Source organism: Rhinolophus ferrumequinum, chromosome 8 (assembly GCF_004115265.2).
Source record: "Rhinolophus ferrumequinum isolate MPI-CBG mRhiFer1 chromosome 8, mRhiFer1_v1.p, whole genome shotgun sequence".
Lineage (NCBI taxonomy): Eukaryota > Metazoa > Chordata > Mammalia > Chiroptera > Rhinolophidae > Rhinolophus > Rhinolophus ferrumequinum.
The window spans coordinates 17,412,158-17,424,199 of record NC_046291.1 but is presented as its reverse complement, the minus strand read 5'-3'; the positions used below and the strand labels follow the sequence as shown (position 1 = coordinate 17,424,199).

Genomic DNA, 12,042 nt, shown 5'->3' with positions numbered 1-12,042 from the left:
GTATTGAAAACATTGGTCATTTTTTCAGACAAAAATTCAACCAGCTAATTTCATCCCACAGCCAATCTTCTTCATGCAAGAACAACCACGTGGCTATGGGGATCTATGAGCTTGGTACAAGATGCCCCACCTACCCGATAGGTGGAGATAGTGTGTGTATGTGTTCGTATGGATGTGTGTGTGTGTGTGAGAGAGAGAGAGAGAGAGAGAGAGTTGTGGGGGTGGGTTTTGTCATCCTAGACTTTCTGGAAATGCCAAGAGCTGTTTTGTCCACATCTTAAGTAAACTGAATTATAAGCTTGAAAAAGGAGGTGTACAAGGTACATTCCATCCCCAGATCAAGTTGAACAATTTACTCCAAAGCGATCTACTTTCATGCAAAACAAGCCCCAGCTGAGCCTCCCTACCATAAGCAAGGACGTGGCGCCGCGGGAAAAGCCACCTTTTCCAACTCCCAGTCCCTCTGAATCACGTTCATGTCTCCTGAAGATTTTGTTCATGGTTACAATTGGGGGGTTATTAAATTATTTTATTTTACTCCTCCTGTTTCCTTTTTATCCCCTCACTGTACCTCTTTATAAACCACAAAGGAGGAAATTATTCTCAACGGTCAGGGAGACTAGGTAGTGTGAGGAAAGTTCTTTTGACTTGGAAAGGTATGCGAAGCCCTAGAAGAGTTATAGAGAATCTTCACCAGAGTAAGATTCGCATGTGGCTGGAACCAAGTGGTCAGGCTGGCTCTACTTGCCTGCATGCTGGGTCCCAACGCCAGAGCCACCGCACGAGCACAGGAGACCTCCCCCAGCTAATCGCAAAGCCAGTCCTTCTGAGATCCGGTTGACATAGGAAAGCTTTGGAGAGCTCAATGCAGACAAACTCCCTTGGCCTTGTTTGATTGGCTCCATCATTTTGATCTTTTTGGTCTTTAAATATGTTTTCAAACATCTTTCCAACCTAACCATTTCTAAACTTGTAAAATATCAACATGAAATATTTAATTACATTTAATGAATAGTATATATAATTTGATTGCCTGGCAAGTGAGATCTTCTCTGCTGGACTACGAATAGCCTGACAAATGAGAGCGTGGCATTTATCTCTATCTCTAGACCTTAGCCCAGTGACTGGCACATAGTAGGTGCTTAACAAAGATAGATAATGAATGAATAGAACAGTGAATGAAGGCCAAACATAGACCCGGCACTAGCTAGGCAGACTTTGGGTGGAATGAATGAAAGAATGGCAGGAGGGAGAGAGGGAGGAAGAGAAGGAAGGAAAAACAGAGCGAAGGAAGGGAAAAGAAATAAAAAGGGAAAGAAAGAAGTAGTAGCATAATATACAGCACTAGTTTTCCAGAAAGATAAAATTTTCCTATATGAAATAATCGGGGAACAATGAATGAAATTGAATGTATATAGCCCTATGAGTTAGGAGACAAATAAATGAGATGAGAAACTAAAATTGAGTTTCACAGGTAGAAAAGGGGTGTGTGTGTGTGTGTGTGTGTGTGTGTGTGTGTGTGTGTGTGTGATTTTGTCAGGTCAGCTATATCTTATTCATCAAACTCAGTTAATTGCTATACTAATCATGACTCCTTTTTGCCTGAGTAAATGAAACTTAAAAGATTTTTAGAGTTTATACCCTTGTTTTCTTAGCTTTTCTGAATGTGCTGTCAGCCAAAGGCCAGGGCCGCACCCTTCTCTTTCAACACTCTCCAGGGGGTTTTTTCTGCTTATCAAGCAAACAACTGGTGTGCAGCAAAGACTGTCCTCAGCTTTGGGGAAGCTGCTCTCTTGACTTGCTAACCTGTTTGAGGAGCTGACAAAATCAATTTTCTCTGTGGGAATCCACAGGAGCGACAGAGGATCCTCAAGGCTACTCGCTCCTTGCCTTCTTGAAGGGAGCAATCCACCTCGTCCCAGAGAAAGGGTGTGACTGATGAGACCCCCTTCCCCTCGCTTGGGTTGGCCCCTTCACTGTCATTGCCAAGTAACTGCCATCGTTGGACCTGACAGTTTCACTACATGTTGATGGCAGCCCCATGTATCGGACTTCCATTTCTTAGGTTACATGTTGGGTATAAGGGCATTTCAGTTAAATATCTAGCGACCCATCAAATATCACATAGGTGTGCAAACACACACACACACACACACACACACACCCTGAAAAATCCCATTGCTCACAAGATTCTGAAGTCTCGCTTCTTGCCAAGAAACCCTTACACACTGCATGGGGCTACACCTCTGTACCACGGAAACTGCTTTGAAAGAAAGGGCTTTGAAAACTGAGCAAACCAAGAAGATGGTGGCAGGGAGGTCACCTTGTAGCGACTGAAAGAGAAGCCGTGTTCCAATTAAATGCCTACATACTTTGTCATTGTCTAGATAGATGGTGACATTCCAGTAATGCAAATATATTTATCTTTGAGTTCTACACCATGTACATATAAATCTTACATATTTGTTCAACATTTACTGCCATTATTTATAATGGTCTGAGAGTACTACAGATGTTAAATCGATGCTATCTGTTTTACATCAAACACTTCTAGAAGGTCAGGATCCAACTCTGAACAACGACTGCAGACACAGAGGTTTCCCACCCCAATTGGTACGTCAGACACATCAGGAAAGAGTTTTTCAAAAATATGATTGCAGGCCCCACTCTTGCATTTCTGAATCAGGATCCCTGGGAGGGGGGTCTTAGAATCTTTGCTTTTCACCACCCCCCGCCCCACCTCCATGAACTTCAGCAGCCAGCTCCGCCCTGGGGCAGGTACTAGTCAGGACTCACACTGTCGCTAACGCAGCTGGGGTTGTTAGCCGGGTCTTGGCATGGAACATCTGCCAGCCTCCAGATCTCTCTGAAGGCAATACCCCACACAGGACCTACGAGAGGGAGAGGAAAAGATCTCAAAGAAGGCATTTCTTCAATTAGGACCCTAAAAGATATTCATGGTAGAGAGCAGCTCACCCCACACCTTTCAACAATGGCAACCCCTTCTTCCTTCCCCACATTGTCCTTCTACCCATGGACTTCCTGTGGACACGAGAGACAAAAAAATGACACCTTGAAAGGTCACTCAGGGTCCTTCCAGTGACTCACCAAAGCAGGTTCCAAAATGACCCCTTCTGATGTTTGCTCCACTTCAACATTTACCCAGCCTCTAGCTTTTCACCTTTCCTCCAGCCCCAAAAGAGATGCTATGCTCAAGCCAGTGCGTGAGCAGCAAGGACAATCTTGAACCTCACATAAGCCTCTTCCCTTATTTCATTCTGCCTCATGAAACTCAAGAAAACCCTGGAGGCCAGGTCATTCCTCCCCCCACCCACCATACAACTACATCTGGGCTGTAAAGAGTGCAGACAAGACAGACGGCAAAAATCTTTCTAGTTCTCACTTCTTTATCCCCTACGCTGGCAACATTCATCTCTCTTTCTCTGCCTTGATTTTTTTTCTGCAGTTTTCCCTTTTTATGCTGTGCCGACCACCAACAAATCCTAAAAGGCTATCCCTTAGTAAAACAGAAAGTGCTGAGTCGTGATGCTAAACTGACCTCATGCTGGGCTTTCAGACCCTCTCCTCTTTGAACCTCTTCCAGAATTTGTCACTCCAGGGACACAAACTCCTGTCTCTAAATTCTTCATAGCTGTGGTCCCATCAGCATCCACTAGGTCACTGACTGCTCTTCCCTATGACCTGCAGCTGTATTTATTTGTAGCTCTAAATAGTACCAGCTTCTTCTAAATAATCACCTCCTTGCCCCACCTCCCACCCACCTCTCCTCATCCTTCGGCGCCGGGTCAGCTGGTGCTAAGTCAAGGGCAAGTATGAAACAAATTTGCAGTTCTACCTCCTGCCTCAGGTCTCTCTCAGTGATAATTTTTTCCAGCTTTCTCCCTAAATGCTTAGATTTGGGATTCCTGTCTCACAGATGGACTTGTTTGTGCGATTCCAGGCTGGACTTTGTTAAGTTCCTATCTCTTCCCACCAAGAAAGGATCTCTAAATCTGGAAAGTTCTATCCTGGAATCTTTGGGGCTGTCCACCGGCACTTCCTATTCCGGAATCCACACACGACTTGGAGAGGAGGTTGGGCAGGGATGATATTCCACTCTTCAATGATTTAGGCTGCAAAAATCCAGCCAGTCTACCCCACGACAAGCACCAATACTGGCGAGCACCCCTCCTTCTGACCTCTGCGGGAACTGGCCACAGTTCCTCTTAAAATAATCCGCAAACATCTCAAATTGAAACTTACAAGGCGTCCTATCATAATTGTTCCTAAAATTCCAAATCCATAACAGCTACGGCACTCCTTTCATCCAATTATTGAGTAATTCTGTGGATGGAAAAAGAACAGCGGAAAGGAAGACCAAACCCATCCTCCACCCACCCATTAAGGTTTTGATGTTCTCTTTTTTTGTTTGTCTGAAGCCCTGGCCAGTGAGCCAGGCCTGCCTCTCTCTCCACTGAGGCCTTTGCACTTTCTCCATTGTGATCCCAGTTTTGTTTTCCATGGGTGCTCTGGCACACATAGAAGTGATCATGTTTGATTTGAGCTCCAAACATTCACCACACTTTTGAAAATTAATGACACCTCCTGGTTTTCATATGCCCTGGCCTCCAGGGTCTTGGTGCCAAAAGCATTTATTCATTAGGTGCTCTCTGAAATATGGCACTCAAGGCATGACTCCCAGCTCTCCCCTGTGACAGTGATGGGTTCCAAGTTCTCTTGTACTAAGCTGAATATGAATGCCTTTAGCGAAGAAAATGATTATGTGGCCATACAGCAGTTTTAGGGGAAAGAAAGCACAATGAATCCAGTGACTACCACAACACAGATTCTGAAAACTGGAGACATTTCTGCTCTCTGGAATGTCAGTGGGCCAAAGTGACAAACGGGTTGTTCTTTTCCATCTGGGTAGTTGGCATCATGTGGACATAACTGGTATCTGATTGTACTGCCTTGACAAATACTGAAAGTATGCAGACCAAATCCAATTACAGCATCCTCCAAGGACTGTCCATATATCATGCTGTGTTTTGCTGCATCAAAGGCTTTGTGAAAGAAGAGGCCACCTGCTTAGAATTCTTGTTGTTGACCAGAGAGTTTCTAGGAGAACAGCGAGGGTCCCCTGAGAAGCCAGACTCCTGCTGCTGTTTATCCTCGCAGGCAGACCTCTGATGTCTGCAGAAAGAGACAGAAAGAGAGACGGAGAAACAGAGAGGCAGAGAGATTAAACCCCAGGCACTCAGACCTTGGGCTCAGTCATCACACCCCAGTCACCCTGGAGCAGAGTTTACCAGACTATTCCGTGATCCAGAATGTGTTCCTAGTATTCTGGTCTGAATTCCTCAGTCTACCTAATTTTCTCATGCTTCACTAGAAATCCCAAACTCATCACAAGTTGGAACTCTATATTCTAGGCCTGTGTGAGACCTGGTGACGAGCATGGGACTTTGGCCTTGAGTGACTGCACCCCTACCCCCCACCCCGACCCTTCTAGTTTGGATCTGAAATCTTGACTGTCTCTTCCAACTTGACAGGTTTCCACCTTGCCCTCAGAAGTTACAGTGACCACACAAACCCAGACTGTCCAGCTCTCAGGCCTGAGGCTGTCTCAGTTCAGTCACCTAAACCGGCTATTTTTGATGGCTACTTATCAGTCTTCAATAACTCTCCGTTGCCTACAGGACAAAATCCAGATTTATGGTGACATCACCATGCTGTGCTCTAGCCACTGCTGAGTCTCCATCTCCATCTCTCGCTGCTCACCCCCTTGTACCACTGAACAGTTTCCAGCTCCTCAGAACGGCCGCCATGGTTCCCACCTCCAGGCCTGAGCACAGGCTAGCCCCTCTGCCCAGGACCCTTACCCTCTTTCTTTGGTTAATTTCTGCTTTCATCAGGTCTCAGTTTCTATATTTTCCAGGAGCAGCACCCTGTCCTCCCTCTCTCAAAGCACCTGTCACAAGTGCTCCTGACAAATTTTCTATCTTCCTAACTAGACCTTAAGCTTGAAGAGACCGTGTCTAACCTGCATCCCCAGAAATTACCAAAGTACTGAAGTACACAGGATAGTACACAGGACGCAAATATTTTAAGTATGCTGGGTCTGCCCTTTGCCCCCAAAATATAACGATGAACAAGACAGGCCTGCCCTCACAAAGCTCACACTCTGAAGATAGTAAATAAGTGAATAACATAAATGCAATTAGAGTTGGGAAGAGGGCCATAAAGGAAAGAACTAGAGGGCTGGCCCAGAGCACACTGGGGAAGGCAGAGCTGAAACACCTACTTTGAGTGGTGTTGAGACATTGAGTGGTCAAGAAGGTCTCTCCGAGAAGCTGACCTTGAACAGAGATCTGAAGCATGAAACAGCGAGTGATGCAAACACGAGGGAAGTAATGTCTCTAGGCAGGAAAATTCCTGGTATATTTTCGGAATATCAGAAGGTTAGAATGGTTGAGTAATGAGGGAATGAGCATATTCTTCATACTATCATGCCCACTGACTGCACCAGAGGCTTGGACCAGAGCCACTTTATCACCTGTGGGGTGAGTCACCCTAGAGAAGTGCTTTTGTTCCCTACACTGGGGAAGGCACTTGGTATTAGAGGAGCCCCACACAGCATTGCCTTTTGTACAAAATATTTCAAAGCCCTAATGATTTGCCTTCCAAGCTCAAATTCCAACACAGTGATGTGAACCTGTTCTTATTTTAAAATTATAATTTAAAAAATTAAAGTTAATTAGCAACCAGCAAAGAAACAGGAATGAGATTATTGATGGGTTTGTTTTAGTTTTTTGTTTGTTTGTTGTTTGTTTTGTTTTGTTTTGTTTTTTGCCTGGTTGGGAAAAGTTTAGGACAGAGAGAACACAGGACTTCTAGTGTCCTTTCAACCATCCAATCAGGATGTGTCTCTTTGAGAAGATTTGCTCTGAAGTTATCCCTAGGACAAGTAGACATCTTTCCAAGATGAAGAGTAGAGACTTCCCTTTGGGTCATGGTATCCTCAGCCACACACACTTTATTCCAAGGCCAAGTTTATACCTATGCATACTAGATCTGGACTGTGCCCTGTCCTCTGCTCCTGGATTGGCTTCACCCTTTCCCTGACCCAGAACAAAACCCCAGATGGATTGACTGTGAGTAACTGCGGATGACAGCAGGGACACGGGAGCCAAGGACTGTTTACAGGTCCTTCTGGACAACCTGTTCTCTCATTCCACCATCAGAATCAGAGCGTCCTCCCTCCATTCCCCTCCTCCCCCAGCTCTCAGAGATGGTCCACATTCTTAGCTTAGGCAATGCATTCTTGCTATCCTGACACATACCACCATAGTGGGCCAGGCAGGCTGTTAAAAGAGCCAAGCTACCCAATCAACACTTGGCTTTGGCCAAGGGCATCAAGCCAGCCCATGGTGTCATAGCAGCTAAGGTCCCTTGATAAGCCACATCGGCTCAACACTTGAAATTGATTGTGGCATTGCTAACGTAGTTGATGAGGGTTACATCAGACTGGATCCCTCCAAAGCCCAGACGGAATGACTTTTACTTAAGACAAGTCTGCTGGTTAACTCTCCCCCCACTGTGGCGGCAGCTGCTAGATCCCAATTTGTAGTGGGTTTCAGTGGGAACAGGGTTGTCGGTCACAGGATGTACCATAACATAATGAGAACTGCTGGGTATGGAAAGGTCTCTAAGGGAAGCTCTTGGGTTCAATTCCATCACTGCTAAATCACCACTGATTCTGAATTATTTTGAACCAATGTCAATGCCTTCCATGAATAGCATTCATTCATTCATTTACTCATTCAAAAAGTGTGTTTAACACCCCCTGTGTGTCCTACACTGTCCTAGATATGTGAGATAACGAGATCAATGAGACATGTTCCCTTCCTCCAAAGAGCTCCATAGAAGGCAATGCATATATTTATTTCTCTTGAGAAAATGGCCGAAAGACCACGATAGTCAATGACTATGAAAAAATGTCATCATGAGCTATAATGAGCACCTGTGTGCAGGGACAGGATGAGGATGCTGGTGGATGACCACCTTTGGGTTGTCATATTAAATCAGGAAAATATTTTTCCTCCTCCACAATGCCTCGTGTGTCAGAGGCAGTTAGTCGTTGAAAAATTGAATAGAGCTACTGTCCTTACAATCTCTATGAAACACTACTTTGTTGTTGTGATTACTTATTGTTATATTAATAGCAATATTTGAGTGCTCACTATGTACCAGAAATAGTTCTAAAGTACTCTATATGCATTGTCTCAACCCCAAGAGGTAAATACTGTCGTTTTCCTATTTTGATCCTGACTTTACAGGTGCAGAAACTGTGGCTTAGATTTACTTGTGTACTTTATTCCCTGCAAGGAGTTCCAAGAGCTCCTTTGAGAACTGCTGACCTGGTTCAAACTCCTTGCCTTATGAAGCCAATTCATTCAGACTTTATCTCTTCCAGTCACTGGCCATCTTACTTTGCCATGTGGTGGCCACAGACACACAGGCCCCAAATTGTAAGGTCATTTAGTCATTCAAAAAGTATTATTTTGTATTCCCTTGTGATGAGAGGATACAGTGACAAAACAAACACAAGCTCTACCCTCAGTAGGCTTTCTATCTGATGAAGTCGATGAGAAAAATGAATAGAAATAAGATGGAAAATCGGGAGCAGACATTGAATCCACTGGGCTGCCAGATGCCAGCCCAGGGTTCAGGCTGACATTGGCCCTTCAGGTCCTTACCTCAAGCTCCCACAGCTAAACCCCAGTCCCTTCATATGACTCACACCTTAAAACTGTGCCCTTCTCTGGACCCTCTGACCCACCTCACTCCACCAGCACCCAGGTCATGAGCATCATGAGCAAGACAATGCCAAAAATGCCTCTGCTGCTCAGTGGAACAAAAAAACAGAGAGAAAACACCCAAAAGGGGTGGCTAGGAGAAGTACAGAGGCCTGGAGAACAACTTCTTAGAACTCATAAAGATTCACTAGAAAGAGGAATACAGAAAAAATTCACCTGGACGATCAGAAATTGAGCAAGAAGGAACTGGAGAAGAAAGATGGTCCAAATGATATACGGGTCTCTGCAGCATGAGAGCTGCTGAACTCCTGGCTCAGGACGGCCCCGGACCCTCAGGTCTCTCCAAGAAACATCAGAGATCACCAAGTTCCTCACCAGTGAGTGTGGGGGTTCTCCAACCTTCTGTAGGCGGGGGCTGTCCTGGGGCTGGGTTGCATTTGGGATTCAGTACTCCAGTGATAAGTCTGCATCCCTAGCCATGTGTATTTGGGTTCTGTGCTTGCTCTGGTTCTGTGCTTGATCTTTGTTTGTTACCAAGAGATGAAAAGCACCAACATCATGGTCAAATGCAGTAAATTATTCCTCTCCAAACTCTTGTCATCTGAGATGCAAAAGAGAACACAATCCCTGTGGAGCCATTGAAGGTCAGGAACATGGTATCATCATTGGACAGATGGTCTCACCGGCTTCGAGAGTGGAAAATGTGAAGACACCCATTGCCATTGAAATTGAGCACTTTGTTTCTACTGTGGCATGAGTGGTCCCTGCATCCGCGTACTTTTCTTCATCATCACAGTATCCATGAAGTATGTCCTGGAATCCACCGTCTTCCTCACTGGCATCATTGTGGCTCACGGACCTGAAGGCCTGCAGGTCATTGTCACTGTCACTTCCTAATGGCAGAGTGCCTGGTTGAGCTCTTACCCCACCTCTCAGAGAGCATCCGTGCTCAGACATCGCCCCTACAGCGGCTGAGCAGCGTGGTGGGCTGTCAGAGGCAGGATGCAGCTGTGGCGAAGCATAGAGTTAACGATTCACCAGCTCTAAAGAAGGCAGATCTTGGGATTGCCATGGGGGTAGCAGCTTTGGAGCCAAAAATACAGGCCATGCCATCTTACTGAACAACATCTTTGCGTCTATAGTCACGGGGTGGAGGAAAGCCACCTAATCATTGACGACATAAAGAAGATTATTGCTTACACTCTGACCTAGAACATTGCTGAGTTTTGCCCTTTTTGGATTGATCTACGTTATTGTTGGGCTCACCCTGTCCAATATCTTGTTCATCAACTTGGACACAGACACTATTCCCTCATTGCTTTATCTTATAAGGAAGCTGAAAGTGACGTTATAAACCAGAAGTGTCACCACAAGATGAACAGACTGGTAAACAAGCCACTTGTGATGTAACCCTGGGAGCTTTTCTTGTTCATGTCACCATGTATGCACTTGGGGGTGGGGGGCAGGGGCGTGATTTAGACTCAGCACTCTCATCAAATTCTTTGGAAGATGGAGAAAGGACAGCATAAATCACTGGGAAGACAGTTATGGACCCGAAAGGGCAAAGGAGCAAAGAAATGCCTGCAGAGCCACAGGGTATACAGCAAATAGCATATCTGATCACAAGGAAGACCAGGAGCAATTTCATCTTCCAGCAAAATCTTTTCTGAAAGCCCTCTGGGGAAGGATTGCCTCACAGCTTCTCATAGCATTAAGCCTCTCCTATGGTGCTGAAAGTGTCATACCCTGAATGTCACTGTGCTCCTGGCTCAGGATTGGTTTGTGGATTTCCACATGCCATTCTTCTCTGGGTGGATAAAGATATGTGCAACTTTTCATCAGACTTTACCATTGAAGCTGTTGAGATAACGCATCGCGAAGACCATCTTTTTTCCCAAGTCTCTCAACTTCACATTGGTGATGGTCTTCAGATCTTTTGTGCAAAAATGACATCATCAAATTTATACATGAGAAAGAAGAAAACTGTACGAAAGGTGCTCAACTGATGTTTTGTACTTTACAGCTGAGATCTGACTGTTTATATAGGACTTTTATCTATAGCTACCTCCTTCTCCTGTTTTAAAATATGTGAATTTCAAAGTGATGGTGTAGGGAAGAAAAATACATTTGTATTTACCTAGGTTTCCATGATATTAAACAGTTTTCTGTAACCCAGCTCTCAGCTAGGTCTCCCTGCTCTAAAGCTCTAGGTAGGATTCTTCAAACCTCTATTCTATATCCTATTTAAAATCCAAAGCCCTCCCCCAAATTTCTGTAAATTCCTGGAGAAATTGATCACTTTGCTCAAAAAATTCAGCTTCAGGTTTGCAGGAAATAGAGGTGGGGGCAGGATTACATCATAAGAGACTCTCAGACATTGCCATGGCATGCTTTCCCTGGCCACATCACCCCTCAGCCTACCTCTTGCCATCTCACTAGACCATTTTTGCATTGCCTCCTCCCTTCTCACCTCTTCTCCTCCCTGCCAGACCATCCTTCACCCCTCCCACTAGAGTGCCAATTTGGCTTCTTCCAAATCCTGCTCTAAAACTGAGCTCCAAGTCCACTTTGCGTCTCCTAACTCAAGGTGCTCAACGGAACAAAGGGGTCTTTCGTTTACCAGGAAGACATTGTGGTTTGAAATAGTAATACCTAGTTCTTGTAAAATATTTGCAAAGCATTTTTTAGCACAAACATTATGCCAATCACGTTTCATGCTTTGAATTTAGGTTTATTTATGTGTGGAACCCACATCTATGTTGACAGGCCCACAGAGACCTCATTTTAAAGTAAAAGACATTTTACAAAACAAAGTACTAAGATAGAAAGTGCGAAGTGACATGAGAAAGGTTCAGGGATCAGAATATCTGTGACTTCTGAGGTCCCTTCTCGAGTCTAATTGTTCATGATTCTAGATCATGTACCCTGATCCCTAGTTAGGGGTAGAGACGAGGCTTCAAGGAGGTGTATCTGGGCCAGACTTAAAAGATAGACAAGGGAGACAGTGTTTTTTTTTAAAGAAAAAGTTTAACTGGTCCCATTTTCCTTTGAATGAATCAGAAGACTTTATAAGAAATCAGTATTAGGACTTTGATGTTCCTGGAACATTCTCAATGATCTTTTACCCTTTATGACTTGAAAGATTGGGAGATTTTACTGCCTAGCTTCCCATCCTTCTTTTTTTTGAACAACATTGATTGAAGGCCTTTTATGTTTTAGGCAC

The 12,042-nt window shown here is 44.7% G+C and overlaps 1 pseudogene; it reads left to right on the top strand.

The window, feature by feature from the left end:
- The first annotated feature begins 6,509 nt into the window (after positions 1–6,509).
- On the top strand, positions 6,510–10,229 carry LOC117025949 (potassium-transporting ATPase alpha chain 2-like; annotated as a pseudogene).
- Positions 10,230–12,042: the final 1,813 nt, after the last annotated feature.